We start from the raw sequence: 12278 nt of genomic DNA, 5'->3' as shown, positions 1-12278 counted from the left end.
TTCTTCAAAAGCTAAAGGATTAGTGGCTAGCAGAAAATCGTCTGCTAAATCAAAAACATACGCATTAATCACGAAACAAGGCTCTGATACCAATTGATAGGATCGGCTTTATCGATAGAGACGGGGGTCTGGCTAAGGATGAAAGCTTATGAAAACCGGTTTGAAAGAAATCATGTTAGGGATTTAATTCGCTTTCTATTCTACGCAAACTTTTGTAAACACTTGAAACAGATTCGAGGCAGAATTGTTTACTTGGGTTTGAAGCACAAGATGAAATATGAAAAGATGAACGAAATGAAGAACACAGCAGTTTGTTTATGGATGTTCGGAGAAACTCTCCTACGTCACCCCTTCTTCCAACCACCGGAAGGATTCACTATAATATGATTTGAATCAAATACAGTTTACACACACTTAGCTCACTATTGAACAGAACACTTTCTGTTCAATTACAAGATGAAGAATATCACTCAGCTAAAGGTGTTTTGATTCTAGCTCTCTTTTGATTCACACACAGTACAATCAGAAAGCAGCTTCACAGTATGAATTCAGTAAGCAAGATGATTGAGTAGTTTCTCTCTCTACAAAATCAGATTGCTTGTTCATTGTATGATGCTTGTTCGTGATGCAGATTGTCCGTTGTCCTTTAGATTTATTAAATACTGAGCAGGAGCTAACAGTCGAATCTTTTAGAATGATACGTGGCACTCTTCCATTGGAAAGCCTCCATTGTACACAGCAGGTTCTGAGAACAAGGATCGTGGTCGTACATCACTAGTAGTGCGACGAATATTCCATCAGGGATGTACCTGCAAAACAAGTAATGTGAGGAAATTCTCTTATGTGGCATTCCTTGGTTGGTTACATATAGTTGTTGTACTAATCTTCACTAGAAAGTGGAGCAGGAGTAGGGTACAGCTACAGCACGTGGGTAGGTGAAATGCTAGCTTCAAGCATACTACTTAAACTGAGCATTAAACGTATTTCAGTTAGACGGATTTGTAAAATCAGTCTAATGAAATCAAACATCTTATTTTAATAGTAACGTCTATTAGACCGCCTGGTCTAATAGAATTAGACTCACGTCTAATTACAATAACCATTAGACTGCACGTCTAACTCCAACTTCACTGAGTTAGACTGCACGTCTAATTCCGGTTCTACCTTAGACTTGTCTGAAGGAGTTAGACTTACGTCTAACTTTCACTAATTAGACTACATGTCTAATTATCCAATAACCATTAGACTGCACGTCTAACTCCACTAAGTTAGATTGCACGTCTAATTCCGGTTCTACCTCAGACTTGTCTGAAGGAGTTAGACTCACGTCTAACTTTCACTTTCTATTAGACTACACGTCTAACTCCACTAAGTTAGACTGCACGTCTAATTCCGCACATATTAGACTATCCATCTAATTGCAAATATATTAGACTACACGTCTAACTCCACTGAATTAGACTGTACGTCTAATTCTGAATATCTATTAGACCATCCATCTAATTACAAGTCTATTAGACTACACGTCTAACTCGATGAGTTAGACTGTACGTCTAATTTCGAATATATTAGACTTACGTCTAATTCCGTGTATATTAGACTACACGTCTAACTCCGATGAGTTAGACTGTACGTCTAATTCTATGCATTCATTAGACTACACGTCTAACTCCGATGAGTTAGACTGTACGTCTAATTATATGTATTCATTAGACTACACGTCTAACTCCGATGAGTTAGACTGTACGTCTAATTCTATGCATTCATTAGACTATACGTCTAACTCCGATGAGTTAGACTGTATGTCTAATTCTATGCATTCAATTGCCAAAATCGGTCTAATGATCCTCATTAGAGTCAAGTCTTATGAAATATTGTTTCAATACACCTGCATCAAAACTCATAAGTCATTTCATATTAAAATCTCAATGGTTAAATTATTTCAACACACAATCAAAATAATTTGACCCAACAAAGTTGTTAAAGAAAGTCCAAAAATTTGTATGGGATGAAAATTGTCAAGTAGCCTTTAACAGAATCAAGGATTATCTAAAATCCCCTCTGGCTCAAGAAAATGAGGATGAACTCGAAACGACTATGTACTAAAACATTAAAAGGATGACTAGGTGTGAACTTAATTACACTCTAGTTGAGAAAATCTATTGGGCAAATGCATGGGTCACCAAAAGATTGAGGCACTACATGCAAGCCAACCCCCATCAAGTTAGTATCAAGACTGGACTCGATCCATTTCTTATTCTAACAAACTCTTCTGTAACCTAGACTAATTAGGATGATGATATTATCCAAATACGACATAGCCTACGCGGTAAAGAAGTCCATCAAGGGAAGCATTGTTGCGGACTTCCTTGTTGACCAACACATCATTGTTGAGTTAGAAAACAAACTTTAATTCCCTTATGAGGGAATAATGAGCATAACATCATACCCATGGAAACTGATGTTTGATGGGTTTCCAGAAAGCAGGATTACGGAATTAGGATCTTATTAGTTGACTCAAAAGGGATGTACAACCTAATATCCATAAAGCTAGAATATCCCATCACCAACAACGAGGCCAACTACGAGGCATGCCTCTCAAGTCTCAAGTTGGCATATGAAAAATGGACAACCAAACTAGAAGTCATTGGGGACTCTAATTTGGTTATATCCCAAGCCAATGGTACGTGGCAAGTGAAAGGGGGAAACTTGAAGCCCTTTCACGCCCACTTGACTAAACTCATGAGCAAATTTGATCAAGTATCATTTGTTCACGCTCTAAGATTTCAAAATTGATTCGCGAATGCCTTGGATACCTTAGCATCCATGACTCAAATTCCTGATGGAAACAAAGTCAAATCTCTCAAAATCAACAAAAACAATGACCTGCTTTTGAATCAGGAGCAGTCACTTCTTGTGAGAATCCTAATAAACCCTAGTACGACACTCTCTAAAAGTACATTGAGTATGGATAATACGCTTCTCATTTCCGAGCCAAGGAAAGACGGACTTTGCAAAAATATTCCACAAATTACGCTTGGATTGCCAATAGGCTTTACTGTCGATCTTTCGACGATCAAAACATACTCTGTATAGATAATACTGAATCCAAGAGGATCATGGAAGAAGTACGTGTAGGGACATGTGGCCCACACATGAATGGAATGGCTTTAGCCAAAAAAATGTTCCGTCTAGGATATTATAAAATTATTTTAACAATTATAAGTGGTATAGCAGTTAAAGTGATTCATACTTAAAACCAAAGTTCGAATCCCTCTAAAAATAATTATTCTATGTGGGTGTGCAAACATTGGTACGTGAAGCGGAAAAGAGAATGTCGGCTTGAGTAAAGCAATCACTGGTGAGAAAAATAATTATTGTATATGGGTGTGCAAACATTGGTACGTGAAGCAGAAGAGAGAATGTTGGCTTGAGTAACGCAATCACTAGTGAGAAAACCTAAGGGTTCGTCAACGGAGGGAATGTCAGCTTGAGTAAACCAAACATTTATGAGAAAACCTAAAGGTTCGTCCACAGAGGGTAATTTAAGGGCTAAGATCATGCAAAAATGTGTAATCGAATGTTACGAATGTCGACATCAATAATGTAAACATTGGTGAGAAAACCTAAAGGTTCGTCTACGGAGAGTGATTTAGGGCCTAAGATCAAGCCGAAATGTATAATCTAATGTTTAAGAATACACCCTTGAAAACTGCAAAATTCTTCCACAAATGGTGAGTCAAAGACAAAGATATTCATAACTATCAAGCATTCTTAATAAATATTAGGTAAATTCATGTGTGAATGCACACAAAAGATAAAAAAAAATTACAATAATTTTAAAATATGTATTCAATATGTCCTATACTTAATAAATAATGAATAATTTTTAATTAAAATAATATATATAAGAGATACAAAATAAAATTCATTTTATTTATATATTTATATAATATATTGAGAAAAAATAGAATAAGAAATTTAATTATTTTTATTATATATATATATATATCATTATTAACATAAATATTTTTATTTAAAATTAGGATAAGAGATATAATTATTTTTATTATATTTTTTCGAGATGTGTATGCAAATTTAATATAATATATATAGTTATTCAAAATGTAACTTACAAAATATATATATATACACAAAATTATAAATTTATTTAAATAATCATAAGTGGTTTAACGGTTAAAGTGTTAACATTTAATACTTAAAATCAATGTTCGAATCTCTCTAAAAGTAATTATATGTGGGTGCGCGAACATTGATAGGTTAAAGCGGAATCGAGAATGTCGGCTTGAGTAACGTAAATATTAGTAAGAAAATCTAAAGGTTCGTCCACGAATGGTGCATATCGAAAGATGTAGAATGTTGGGAATGTCGGCTTGAGTAAAACAAACATGGGTGAAAAACTTAAGGTTTGTCTACAGAGGGTGATTTCGGGCCTAAGATAATGTGAAAGGTGTAATTGAATGTTTAAAAATGCATCCTTAAAGACCATACAGTTCTTCCATAGAGGGTGAGTCAAAGCCAAAGATCATGTCAAAAAGCGTCATCGAATGTTTAAGTATTGTGGGAATTGAGAATTGTTAGAGATAATAAATGATAATTGAAAGAAAATTTATATATATATATATATATATATGAGTGCAAGAGCATTTTTTCCATTTTAGTATTAAAATTATTAATTATTTAGATAGAGAGAGAAATAATTGAGAGAATGAATTTGAGGGAGAAGATGATATGGTGCAATTTAATTAGACAAAAAAATAAAAAAAAAATCTCTTTTTTTTCTCTTTCCTCACCTTTTATATATTTATATATATATTTATATATATATATATTTATATATATATATATATATTTATATATATATTTATATATATATAAATATATACCTATATGTAAATATATATATATAAAAATATATATATATATAAATATATACATATATGTAAATATATACATATATGTAAATATATAAATATATAAATATATAAATATATAAATATATATATATATATAAATATATATATATATATATGTAAATATATATATATATAAATATATGTAAATATATATATATATAAATATATTTATATGTAAATATATATATATATATATATATGTAAATATATATATATAAAAATATATTTATATGTAAATATATATATATACCATATTTTTATGATCGGATATAAAAATTAGAACTTACAAAGAAAGTCTGACGAGGGACAACTCATGTGTTTAGGATTAAAAGAAATGCCTATCAACCAATTATAATACTTAACTTCAATTTAAAGTTCCATAATGTCCAACATGCCTAAACAGTAGCTAAATAGGACTAAACAAGAACACAAAATTAAAGTACCATTTTATAAAAGGGATCGACACTTCAAATCCATGCAAGATGTCCATTAAAGTACCATTTTTTTTAGGTAGGGTAGTTAGCGGTCATGATCAACACCTAATTTGATTAGCCTATTAGGCTTGACATTTAAAGCAAATAATTAAATACGTAGTAAGATTGGAAACGAACCCGGACTTGAAGGATAAACACACTGTCCTCCAAACTTTTATTGATGATACTTCAAATATATTACAACTGGGTGATGGTGATAGAGAGAGAGAGTACAATACAGACTTCAGGGGTCGTTTTCGCCTCTTTTTTCCAACCCAACATAAACAACTATTTATAGTAAAACATTTAAATAAAAGTTAAAAACTTGAACAGTGACTCCCGGGATTCCCGGGATAAGTTTTTTCTGCAAATTACGGATCTTGTCTTCTTCTTCTGCAAACAGTACCTCCCGGGATTCCCGGGATAAGTTTTTTCCGCATCTTTCGGATCTTGTTTCCCTTTAAATTTTGAACTGGCTGGATGATGATGATCCAACGTCTTTTCTTGAAATTTTTTCAACCAAGGTGTCTTTTATTGCTTCGAAAAGGTCTTCAATGGCTACATCACTTTGAGCGTCTTGGAGATAATCGGATGCCATAGTTGAATCTGATTTGTTTGATTTATTATCATCTTCAAATTTAGATAAAGTCTTTCTTCATTTCTTCAATATATGCAGATATCATCTGACTATTTGATAAGTTCTCTGACCTCATTCGAAATTTTTTGGAGATATAATCAAACGGGGACGGTGCTTCCGCTACTTGTCGTTTTTCTTCATACATACTTATTTGCTGGTGTAGGAGGTCCATTGTCTCCTTCCCGAATCGCTCATTTGTTTCCTGATCTATTCTCATCATTTTATCCCAAAATTTATAAAATGATGACCTAAACAGACAGGGAATGCCTGTTTTGGTATAACCAAATTCAGGAATCCATCTCCAAATCCATGGAATGGAAAATTCAGTAAAAAAGAAACATGAAGCTATTCCTTCAATATATAAATTATCTTCTTATTTTTTCAGAAGCTGGGGAGATACATCGCTCCATTTATCAAATAGGACCTTGATTTCTTCTAGTAAAATCTTTGGGCAAGGACCAAAACAGTAAAACCAGTCTATGAACCAGTGGGGAATATCTCCTCTATAGACATTTGCACATACCTTGATCAACCAGGAATGTTTATATTTATTATTCTCATAATATAGTGCCTTAGTAAAGGCATCACAATAATCCCAATAATTAAATTTGATTGTTGTCGTTTTATTAAACGATAATTCTCTTTCTTTCATTGGGGATATTCCCCAATCTTCCAACGAAATTGTCTTTTTTATTATTATTTTGCTGAAATTATAAATTTCTTTGTTTGCCCCAGAGAAATGTGATATTTCACATGACCCACTTTGAATAAGTATTTGTTCGTAAAACATTCGGATCTTGTAAGTCCTTGATGGTGTGGATGTATTATCCAAATACCTTTGCATTATTGTCCATGGCTCACTCCTCCATTTGAGGTCCTTTTCTTCTAGGAGAAATATAATTTCTTTATATTCATTTCTTATAAATCCAATATTATTAGATTCTGATTCTTCATCTCCTAGTATTCTGGCGTACGTTGGATTGTCTTTTTGATTGTCCGTACTTTGGGATAGATCCATTGCTATCAGTTTTTGTTTACCATACTGAGATATGATCTCTGGTGCTCTGCCCCGACCTCTTCCTCTGATAGAGGAGGATCCTCTTCCTCTATTAGAGAAAGATTCATAACCCCTTCCGCTCATTCCTGTAAATTTAAAAATTCACGGGTCAAGAAATCAGGAAGATTATTATCTATCCCTTTTTTGTATGTTATTTCAAAATCAAATGGGGCTAAATGAGCTTGCCATCTGGCGAACATTTATTTTGACACATCATGTTTAAAATCTTTCTGGAACATGAATTTAGCTGCATTGCAATCTGTTCGTATAATAAATTTTTGATTATATAAATCATCTTGGAATTTTAAAACACATTTGACTATCGCCAGAATTTCTTTGGCGACTGTCGCATAATTCTTTTGAGAGTTGTTCCATTTCCCTGAATGGAACCTGACAAGATAGACCTGTTTTGTTTCTAGATCTAATTGAGTTAGTATTCCTCCAAATCCTATGTCAGATGCATCAGTCTCAATTACCTTTTCCCAATTCGGGTTACTTATCATTAAACAAGGAAGTACCTTTACTTTATTTTTAATTCTTTTAATAGCCTCTGTATGATGGTTTGACCATGGTTTTGGATTCTTCTTCAGTCTTTCATATAAGATTGATGTATCTTCTGTTAGATTTTTAATAGTAATGGAGCCACATAATTTAGGCTGCCTAAAAATCTTTGTAACTGTGTTTTATCAGTGATCATATTAGGGAATTTTTCCGCAAATTCTATGTTTCTATTAATAGGAGTAATATTTCCCTTTTCAATGATATGACCTAAAAACCTTATTCTTGTTTTGAAAAGATCCATTTTTGGTTTAGAAATTATTAGTCCATTTTGAGTTATTATTGTTTTGAACATATTTAAATGTTTAAAATGAGTTTCAATTGTTTTTTAATAAACTAATATGTCATCAATGTAAACAATTATAAATGTGCTATAAGGATTAAAGATATTATTCATAATTTTTTGAAATTCGGATGGAGCATTTTTTAATCCGAATGGCATTACATTCCATTCATAATGTCCTATAGGGACATTGAATGCTGTTTTATACCTGTCAGATTTTTCAATCTGAATTTGCCAATATCCTGATTTTAAATCAAATTTTGAAAATATTAAACTATCATATAGTCTATCTAACAGATCCTTTTTATTAGGAATTGGGTGCCTAATCCATTTTAATACTTTGTTTAGGGGTTTATAGTTTATTACTAACCTTGGCACGCCTCTTTCGACTTCTGAATGTTTATTTACATAGAAAGCCGTACATGACTAGGGTGATTGTGATGGACTTATTAACCACTTCTGCAATAGTGCATCTATCTCCTTTTTGCATAATTCCATATATTCTGAATTCATTTGGCAAGGTCTTGCCTTTGTAGGAATATTCTTTTCATTAAAAGATTCCTCATATGGTAGTGAAACTATATGTTTCTTTCTATCCCAGAATGCATTAGGATGTTCATTACAAATATCTATTGAAAGTTGGTCTTTTAGTAGAGCTATTTTTTCTTGTAATTTAGGATTTTCTAGTTGTTCATCTATTGTTATTAGACTTATTTCTTGCTTTAGGAAGAATATTTGATCTTGTTTTGCTCTGATATTATCATATATACTATGTAACATTTTAGTAAACGGTTCCACAATAAATTCTAGAAAAATATCATGTTTCTGGAAGGTTCCTGTAATACATTTATTATTAATCATCTTAATAGGGTAGATTGTGTTTAAGAATGGGGTTCCAAGTATGACCTGATTTGATATATCTTTAGCAAGTATGAAACTTTGAGGAATGCATTTATTATCAGTACATATATAGGCTTTTGGAAGCTTATATTGGATTTGGAGTTTATCCTCCCCTGCATGCCACAGGGTATGACTTGTTTTATGAAAATACCTAGTAGGGATTACTCCTTCCTGAATAACATTTAAATCTGCTCCGCTATCAACAAGAGCAGTAAATGACCTTGTATAATAATTATCTATTAGGAGAGATATTTTTATGTGCCATTTTTGAGATTTAACCATTTCTATTGTGGATAAAAAATTTTCTGAGAAGATATTTTCTTCAATTTCTGCTTTGTTGTCATTATATTGATTATTTTCGCTAGGTTTATCCTCAAGCTTAGTTATTCTAGACTTTTGTATGATATTCTTCTTTTTTAATATCTTAATTTCTTCCTTTAAATTATTAATTTCTTTGTAAAGATTTGTGAGGGTTGTATTCTCTTCTTTGTTTTGAATCTTGTGTCTAAGTTGATTCATTACTTCACTCATAGTGTAAGATTTATTATGATTATTATAATTGAACCTCTTTTCTTCTGGCTCTTCATATTTAGAAGATGAAGTTCCTTCTTCAGAATTAAACTGATCTATGATCTGCATTCTTAATTCTGGGTCTTTGATGGATTTTAGTAATTCAAAAGCATGATTTGATGATAGAGCATTAACTTTCATATCTGAGAATTGAGATATGATTCTATATAATTTTGATTTGTCAATATTTTGATCTAGGTTATTTGTTTCTTTTTTAGGACAACTTAATCCTGATCGGCAAGGCTCACATTCAAAGTCTTCCGAGCTTGATTCAGAAATGTTTTCATTATCTAGGTCATCTATTTCACAATCACTCGGTATTGAATCTGAATTAGATTCTTCAGATTCTGAGTTTTGTAGAGTTTGGATTATTAATCTTTTCGTTTCTTCTGGGATTTCAAGATTATTAATTTTTTTCTTTGCCCTACAATATTTTGATGTGTGTCCAAATTTTCCACAGTTGTAGCATTTCTTTCCATTTTTGAAATTTTTGAACTTGTTTTTAACCTTTTCTTCCCTCCTCTCATGTTTTATGTCTGAGTATTTTCGGGGTGGTTTTTTATATTTGTGAAATTTATTATATTTCACCATTTTCTCTTTTCTAGATGTAGGGCTATCTATACCAAATTGTTGGCAAAATTGACCTAATTGTTGTCTTTCATTTTGACTCTGTCTTTTAATTTGTTGGCTTAACCTTATTTCATTACATAAGGCTAGTCCTTCATGTATACAAGTATCTATTAATACACCATATGTATAGTTTTCATATGGTATCATTGAAGGACTCTTTTTGAGGTTTCTTCTAACCCTTTCAGCAAATAGGCTAGGGAGGCCGTCAATAAATTTGGATTTCCAATGCACATTATTGCATTATGGTAGTTCCATTACTCTACTTAGAAAGGTATCTTTATACCATCTAAAATCTGAAAGTGTCTTACACCTTAGATTCCGTAATAATGTTCTAATTGTATCACTATTATCACTGAACCTTCCCGTGAAGTGTTCAATGATGTTAATTGCTAATGTATAAACTGCATGTTCATTTAGGCTATTGTTTTCTTGTTTTACAGTGTTAAGAATAGAATCTCTATTTTCTTGGGAAAAATAATTATCCCACCAGCCCTTTAATTGTCCGGTGAATCCAGCAACAATCATTGTCGTTATTATTTTATCACTATTTTTACTATTTTTACAAACTGTTGAGTACATTAACATCCTATGTACTGTATTATAAATTTGTTTGTTTGAATATCCATCAATATTCCATTCATAGATTTTGTTTCCTGAATAACTAATATCAATTGTATCTGTGTATTCTTCATGTAAGACATCCATTGGTGTTGGTCTATTGTAGTAAAATTTACTTTGTATAGGTTTATCAGCCCATTTATCTATTTTATTAATATGATCTCTGTTTTCCTTGTCTAAAATCTTAATACTTAGCTTGCTAAATTTTTCTTCAAGAATTTTCTCAAATTCTTGCATTGGCCTTAGTTTGAAATCAGATATGATTGGAGGTGGTTGGAAAGTCGGTAAAGCTTCTTTTTCTTTTGGGGTTATTTTTGACGTACCTGGTTTGATTTCATTTATTAATTTTTCAATTTTATTTTCCATGTATTGTAACTGTTCTCCTAGAATATTTAGGAACAGACTTGTGTAGTTTTGTTGTTCAAACATATTATTGATATGCTTGCATGTTATTGGGAGTGTATCATTTTCAATTAAATTTTTGTATGGCGCGAAATTTAGTATTTTTTCTCCCTTTTCAATATGGAAAGGTTGTTGAGGTGGATATGTCCCTAGATAGGTTTTCCCTGATTCTAATTTAAAAGTTCTTTCAATTACCGAAATATAATTTTTTACATAGGTGCTTATGAACCAAGAGGTAAAAGGAATTAGAGCATTTTTAGCAGTACAGAACTCATAAAATTCTTTTTTGAATTGTTTTATTTCTGAAATGTGAAAACTTTCAAAAAACCATTTTCTGAATTGGGTATAACCCGGATTTTTGAATTCATTTGAAATTATTTTTCTGGCTGGAGAACCAGTATTGAAATCTATTTTGGGTGTACTAATCATTTAAATAGAAAAGTTCATTTCCGACATTGTCGGTTCGGGTTCGTTTAGGGTTTGGGTATTATTTTCCCTAACAATGTTTTGTATGTTGATATATAATCTTTCTGTAATTGGAGTTGAATCTTCTGAAAACGTTGTTTCCCTTATTTGAGAGGTGGATGCCCTAGAAGGATATTCAACCTTGTAATCTAATGGTGAGATATATGATTTGATAGAGCTATGTCTTTATATTGGACATAACTTTAGGTTTGTGTCAAATCTTATTTCGACACTTCCTTCCTCACTTTGACAAATATCTAATATATTATTATGATTCTGGACCTGTGGTTTTACAGGTACAACTTGTTCTATTTTCCAGTTATCTGGAAATGATATTTCTTCCCATTTGATTGGTCTCCTACTAGTTATGTTTGATTTATCACAATTTGTTTGTATCAAAATTGTTTCATTATTGGGTTTGTCCATTATTCTACATAGTGGATTTAAAGTGAATAATGGTTTATAGTATATTCTATAACAAACACACATTACTTCCGATCCGGGAGCATAATTATATCCATGTGTTTTAACATTTAATGTTAGGGAGTCAGTTATATTTGCATCAGATAAAGATAATTGTAAGTTTGGAAAAACGTTAAAATAAACTAGTCCTTGAGCTAAACTAGATTGTATTATTCCCATTAAGGACTGTTTCCAATTTAGGTTTCTTCCATCTCTTAGGGCTGCCATAAAGCTCTCTGGTAAACCCTCTAGGGTTAAAGGTTTAAATGCCACCTGTACTAGTCCT

The sequence above is a fragment of the Impatiens glandulifera genome, chromosome 2 (assembly GCF_907164915.1).
Source record: "Impatiens glandulifera chromosome 2, dImpGla2.1, whole genome shotgun sequence".
NCBI classification, from domain to species: domain Eukaryota; kingdom Viridiplantae; phylum Streptophyta; class Magnoliopsida; order Ericales; family Balsaminaceae; genus Impatiens; species Impatiens glandulifera.
The sequence above is the reverse complement of the archived record's forward strand: the minus strand, read 5'-3'. Positions refer to the sequence as shown.